The following is a 7,351-nucleotide window of genomic DNA, read 5'->3' as shown; positions in this document are numbered from 1 at the left end:
CAGACTATATAAGGAGGGGCAAGGGACCCCCCTAGGATATCATATTCTCTCAACACAAATCAATACAACCAGACGCAGGACGTAGGTATTACGCCAACTCGGCGGCCGAACCTGGATAAAAAGCTTGTCCGTGTCTTGCGTCACCATCGAGTTCGTAGTTTGCGCACCGTCTACCGATAAACTACTACCGTGGGTATACCCCAAGGTAGACTGCCGACTAGCTTTCGTCGACAGTGGCGCGCCAGGTAGGGGGTGTGCGTGCAACTTTTCCGGCGAACAAGATGGTCACGATCCCAGCTTCCGCGACCGTGCCTGAAGGCCTCACGTTCACCGTCGGCCAGATCACGTGGACGACGTGCAGCGGCGGCCTCACGACCATGGTTTCGAAAGAGATCCAGATCCAATCTGAGATCACGCCATCTCCGACCACACGCGTGACGGCACCAAGCGCCCGACCACCGTTCCCGCTCTACAAGGGAAAGAAGATCGACTGCTCGGACCTTCTCCAAGTGCTTGATCGCGCTGACTCCAAGCTACTCGAAGTTTCCCAACTAGTAGACGGAGTTCTGCGTCGGCCCGAGCAAGCTGCTCCAGCGGGTTTTTTCAAATCCCGCCGGCCAACTCGTGTCGCCACACACGAACGGCTGGGAACGTCTATGACGATAACCTCAACCCCCTCAGGACGATCCGTCGAGCTCAAGAAGGAAGATTATCCTTGCGGCCTGAACAACTCGGCCTCTGTCTACTCACAGCACACCCAATCCGTTTTCAGCAAGGCGGGTTGGTCGCCGACAAGGAACGATCGTCACTACGTCAACATGGTGACAATCCGAGAACTACGGGACGGCCAGGTTTCCAGCACCAACTCAAGCACCGGTTCCGTCCCCACCGAGGTTATAGACACCGAAGACGAGGACTACGACCTGGATTTTCCTCCACACCCTCCGAGTTTCAACCGATTCCCGATATTTCCCCCCCGGCGAGGGGATATTGTGTTCAATGTCAGCGCCGACGAACCGGTCGTTGATGGAGAAACAGATGACCAGAGGCAACTCCGCGAACAGCGCAACGCCGATCGCGCCCGACGACGCGCAGACGAGCAACAACAAATGCCACCAAATAATCTCAACGATGCCTTTGACATGGTCGGGGACCAGCCAGTCTACAAAACGCCAAGCGCCAACGTGGCTGTCGCCATGGCTAACCTAGATCGGCTTCCTGATACCCCCGAATGCCAGGGAGTCCGGACCAGCATCCGAGCACACCTGATCGCTGCAATGGGACAGACAGCCACTCTGCTCAAGAGAGTCCAGGACGTCTCTTATACGGAAGCCGCCTCTGACCAGACTAATCGTAGCCGGGCCTCACCGTCTCCCAGCAGGCGTCACCGCAGCCGCTCCCCCGACAACAGTCGAGGGGACTCATGGCGCGACGATGGTGGTCGGGATGCCGACGGTCGCCGCAAGCAGAACCGCGTACGCGGCCAAGAAGTAAACCAGCACAGGGATCTCCGCCACAATATCCCTCCCAAAGATGCCCGGGACCGCATCAACAGGCGCGCCGCAGAGAGAGCAGTCCACGAAAACCTGCGCCGCATCGAGTACGATGCAACGCACGGTCCTCCGGGCCTAAGACAGTTCTCCTCACACCTCCGCCAGGTCGTGTGGCCCTGCAATTTCAAGCTCGAAAAACTTAAAAAATACGACGGCAAGGAAAATCCAGAGAACTGGATCACCCTCTACGAAATCGCCGTCCGATCAGCCGCAGGAGATGAGCACGTCATGGCTAACTACTTCCCCGTAGTCCTCGACCAGGCTGGTCATTAGTGGCTTCTTGGCTTGCCCGAGGACTCCTTCGACTCTTGGGAAGAGCTGCGCGAGGCTTTCATCGACAACTTCATCGCCACATGCGAGCAGCCTGGAAACAAATATGACCTTGAAAGGATAAGGGACAGGAAGAACGAACCTCTGCGCGATTACATCCGACGATTCTCGGATATGCGCCTCAAAATCCCGAAGATTTCCCACGACGAGGCCATCTCTGCCTTCATCAAGGGCTTGCGCTTCCACGAAGCGCTGAGGAACAAGCTGTTACGTAAACGACCAGCAACGGTGGCGGAACTCCTCGCCACGGCCAAAAATTACGCCGACGCCGACGACGCAGAAAAACTAATCCGAGACGACGCTAGAGGTCCCGACCAGCCTTCCCGGCGAGATGACGGTCGCGGTCGTTACGACAACAGGAACCACCGTCGCCCCGACAACCGTGACCACAGAGACGGTTGGGATCGGCGGCGCGACAGCCGCGACGACTTCAGAGGAAAGCGCCCTCGCGACTACGACCACGAAGTAAATACGGTCAAACGTCCCAATGGACGACGGGACTACCAAGAAGACTACAACAAAACGTTGAAGAGACCATGCCAACTACATCCAAAGTCCAATCATACCATGGAAGAGTGCCGCGTCCTCAAAAGTATCTATACACGGCGGGCCGCCCAAGACGACTCCGCCAAGAAAAATAACAAGCGCGACGGGCACGACCACGAAGATGAGGATGAGGACCAAGATAGGGACCCCCGACACCAATACGTCAGCCCCACTGACGTGGTCCACTCCATCTTCGGGGGCAAGGTCTCCACTGAGTCCAAGCGAGAAAGAAAGCTGTTAAAGAGAGCCTGCCTCAACATAGACAGCACGGACGGGCTGATCGCAGACCCGAAATTTCTCACGTGGTCCCACAGGGAAATCTCATTCAGCAGGAAGGACCAGTGGGCCGCTATCCCAGAGCCGGGTCGTTTCCCCCTGATTCTTGACCCCTGCATCAACAGCATCAGATTCGAGCGCGTGCTCGTGGACGGGGGAAGCTCCATCGACATCCTCTTCCGCAACAGCCTGCCCGCCCTCAAGATATCCCCTGCACAACTAAAACCTTACGACGCCCAATTCTGGGGGGTTTTGCCAGGTCAAAGTTCAGTGCCTCTCGGACAGATAACATTGCCTGTCCAATTCGGCACACCCGACCACTTCCGGATGGAGTTCATCAACTTCGTAGTCGCGGATTTCGACGGGACCTATCACGCCATACTGGGCCGACCATCGCTGACAAAGTTCATGGCAGTCCCGCACTACTCATACCTAGTCCTTAAGATGCCCACGGAGAAGGGTGTCCTAACCGTCAGAGGCAACGTCTACACTGCGTACACCTGTGAAGAAGAAAGCTTCAAGATCACCGAGGCAATCGACCTCTCAATCCGCATGGCAGAAACAACAAACCAAGCCGCACAGCTGCCTCCCGACCAGCTCCGACTACCCGAACAGGAGACATCCAGGAAGAACTCAAAATCCAAGGAGTACAAAGAAGTGCAGCTGGTCGAAGGCAGCCCCGAGAAGACAGCCCTCATCGGGGCCAACCTGGATCCAAAATAGGAAGACGCGCTCGGCAGGTTTCTAAGGGACAAAGTGAGCGTTTTCGCATGGAAACCCGCAGACATGCCCGGTGTCCCACGAAACCTGATCGAGCACTCCTTAAATGTCTCGAAGACCGCAAGACCAATCAAGCAAAAACTGCGACGGTTCGCTCGTGACAAAAAGGAGGCTATTAGGACAGAAATAACACGGCTTCTAGCAGCCGGATTCATAAAAGAAGTGTATCACCCCGATTGGCTCGCCAATCCGGTTCTTGTACGCAAAAAGAATAATGAATGGAGAATGTGCGTTGATTACACTGATCTCAATAAACACTGCCCTAAAGATCCTTTTGGTCTCCCTCGCATCGACGAGGTGGTCGACTCAACGGCCGGATGCGAACTCCTCTCTTTTCTAGACTGCTACTCTGGTTATCACCAGATCTCGCTAAAGGAAGAAGATCAGATCAAAACGTCTTTTATTACATCTTACGGCGCATACTGCTACACGACCATGTCTTTCGGACTCAAAAACGCCGGAGCCACTTATCAACGGGCCATCCAGCAATGCCTCCACGACGAGATTCGCGATGACCTCGTCGAGGCCTATGTAGACGACGTGGTCGTAAAAACAAGGGACGCGAGCACCCTAATCGACAACTTAGACCGAACTTTCAAGGCGCTCAATAGGTACAAGTGGAAGCTCAACCCCAAGAAGTGCATTTTCGGCGTTCCTTCCGGTCTACTGCTCGGCAACGTCGTCAGTCGCGACGGCATACGACCAAACCCTTCAAAAGTCAAAGCCGTACTCGACATGCGACCACCGAAGAACGTAAAGGATATCCAAAAGCTAACCGGATGTTTGGCCGCCCTCAGTCGCTTCATCTCAAGGCTAGGAGAAAAAGGCCTCCCTTTCTTCAAACTATTAAAAGCGTCGGAAAAATTTTCTTGGACAGAAGAAGCCGACACCGCATTCAACCAGCTTAAGACCTTCCTCACTTCACCACCTGTCCTTACAGCGCCTCAGCCCAATGAAGACCTACTCCTTTACATTGCTGCAACCGACAGGGTTGTTTCCACGGCAATAGTGGTCGAGCGAGGTGAACCAGGTCACGCCTACAAGGTCCAGAGACCAGTTTACTTCATAAGTGAAGTCTTAAACGAGTCCAAGGCCAGGTATCCACAAATACAGAAGCTCATATACGCCATTCTAATAACGTCAAGAAAGCTGAAGCACTACTTCGACGGCCATCGAGTCCTGGTGACAACCAGTTTCCCTCACGGGGACATCCTGCGCAATAAAGACGCCAATGGCAGAATCGTGAAATGGGCAATGGAATTATGTCCATTTTCCCTGGAGTTCCAGAGTCGCACCACTGTCAAGTCTCAGGCCCTGGTCGATTTCATTGCTGAATGGACGGATCTCAACGAGCCTTCCGTTCCCGATGTCTCAGACCACTGGTCAATGTTCTTTGACGGGTCCTTGAACATCAACGGTGCCGGCGCTGGGATACTGTTCGTATCACCCAACAAGGACAAACTGCGTTACGTCCTTCGGATCCTTTTTCCGGCGTCAAACAACGTCGCCGAATACGAAGCATGCTTGCATGGCATAAGACTAGCCGTTGAGCTGGGAGTCAAGTTCGTAGTTTGCGCACCGTCTACCGATAAACTACTACCGTGGGTATACCCCAAGGTAGACTGCCGACTAGCTTTCGTCGACCGTGGCCGCCCCCTAGGGTCGGCCGACCCCGGCCTGGCCCAGCTCCCCACCGCCTTTTGCAGAGGCAGTGCATGCGAAGCCCTAGCGCGGTTCCCGGCTGCATTTTGCAGTTTACCCCCTCCCAAACCGACCTTCCACACCTATATAAGGAGGGGGAGAGGGCCTCTCAATCATCACTCAATCCATTCAAGCTTCAAGTCCACAAGAATAAAGAGAGATACAAGAGTAGTAGTAGAGAGGCAGAGCTTGCACTCATATCCTTAGCCTCTAGTTAGGAATAGAATAGGAGAGTGAGTTAGAGTGTAGAGTAAGAGAAGTAGAAAGCACCCGGTCCGTTCCCCTAGTTGCACTGGGCGGAAGAGCCGAAGTGCTGCCCGCTTCCCGAGCTGTACCTCTACAACCTGGAATACCATATTAGGGTAAGAAAAGGTTGTATTCTTCTTTTGTTCTAAGAAGTTATTGAGTAATCGTTATCGTGTTCTTATAATCTTACGGGTTCGTTGTCTATCTCTCGGTAGATACTCTAGTAGAGGGACTCTTGCTGGCTGGCGGGAGGACCTGCGCAACGCTAGAGTAGTAGCTAATAACGTAGACGTGGTGTCTAGGTTAGAGGTTACCCTCGTTTGCCTCGTATCCCACGGTTTAGGGGTCGGCAGCAGGTGGTGACAGCCCTGTTTGTCCTTAGTTTCCCCCACGTCCGGATACGGCGTAGAGCTACACGCCGGTATTACCTGGCAGACCAGGTACGCTCCGCCGCCCGAAGTAAGATTAGAAAAGCATGTTGCCTTGCACAAAACTTCTACCATTAGGAGAACCTCACTACCTAAGTCATCCCTCTCACTTTACTCTAGGGTACACTTAGTTTAAGTCTCAAAACACCTCCGTTCCCTGTGAAATCTCGATACCCTGAATACCACCGGGTGAAGTGCTACAACGGTACTTCCGTGCACTTGCGGATAATTGGCTACATCGCTAAGAAATACCAACAGCTATCTACCTGATGCTGTGTCCGCATGCTGTGTGTGTGAGTGTGATTCTGCCAAGTGGCGATGTAATAATGAGTAAACCCCTCTTGTACTCTCTTTTGTTCGTGTATGACTTGTATAACAGCTGAAATTCAGGTATTTCGAATTGACTCCTTCGCGCGTCAATCATTTTACATTTCGAATCTAAGGATTTCCCTTCGTGGAAATCTGGATCGTTTCATGTTGTACGTTTGAACTCACCAAGAAGGCTAATCTTTGCTCGTGAATCGAAGAACACAAGAAAGAAGAAGAAAAAATGCAACCGAATTTGCAGATGAATAATTAATCTGACAAAGTCGAGGTCTCACAAACGGATGACGACGAGACTGTTATAAATAGAATAACTTAAGCAAAACCTAAACCTCAACATAGGTGGTAGCTACTAATTATATAGCCTAAGGGACGTCTAAGGACCCTTCTTCACATCCATAAGGTGCCCTAACATGTTACAAGGCCCAACGGCCTAAAAGACGGCGACGCAGCACCCTGACAAATTCTGGATGTCAACTTGTTTCGATGATTTCCATTGACTCTGATGGAATTGGGTTCTCAAACCAAAGCCATTGGTTAGCTTATGAAATTATCTTTTCATCTATATGTGGATCATTGAAAACGGAGTTCGAATATGTCCTGTGTGTTCGTTTTACTATAGACTGCTTCTAGAGCCTGAGATAGACTCGAACTTGATATGGATTGGACCTCTGACTTGGCTTGAACAAATTTACTGATCTTTTAAGGTGGTGGCCAGGGAGGAGGACGTCCAAAGGCTCCCTTTGTGGGTTCTTCTTCTTCTTGGGGCGTGCTTCCACTTGGGCTCGGGTCCTAAGGATGAAAAACATACCCATAATGATGATGTAGCTTTTGACAAAAACAATAACAAAATATCATGATAATTTGGAGGCCTTGCCGATGTGATATTGAGGTGGGACTAGATCTATTTGAAAGCTTATCAAACAAGCTTTCCATCATGTGCTCATTGATCTCGATCTCACTCTGGATGGATGAGTTATGACCTTCCCAATAAAGCGGTATTGGACTGCCGACAAACCGAATGTTCAATTTTGATGGACTTGCACTTTGAGACATATTTGAATCTATAATCAAATAATTACATGTATATGTAGAACTAAGTTAATTATATCAAAAATCATTATTTAAATATAGAAATGAGCTCACCTCATAATCAATAGTTATATC

This window comes from Sorghum bicolor, chromosome 2 (genome assembly GCF_000003195.3).
Source record: "Sorghum bicolor cultivar BTx623 chromosome 2, Sorghum_bicolor_NCBIv3, whole genome shotgun sequence".
NCBI lineage: Eukaryota > Viridiplantae > Streptophyta > Magnoliopsida > Poales > Poaceae > Sorghum > Sorghum bicolor.
This window is presented reverse-complemented; position numbering follows the sequence as displayed.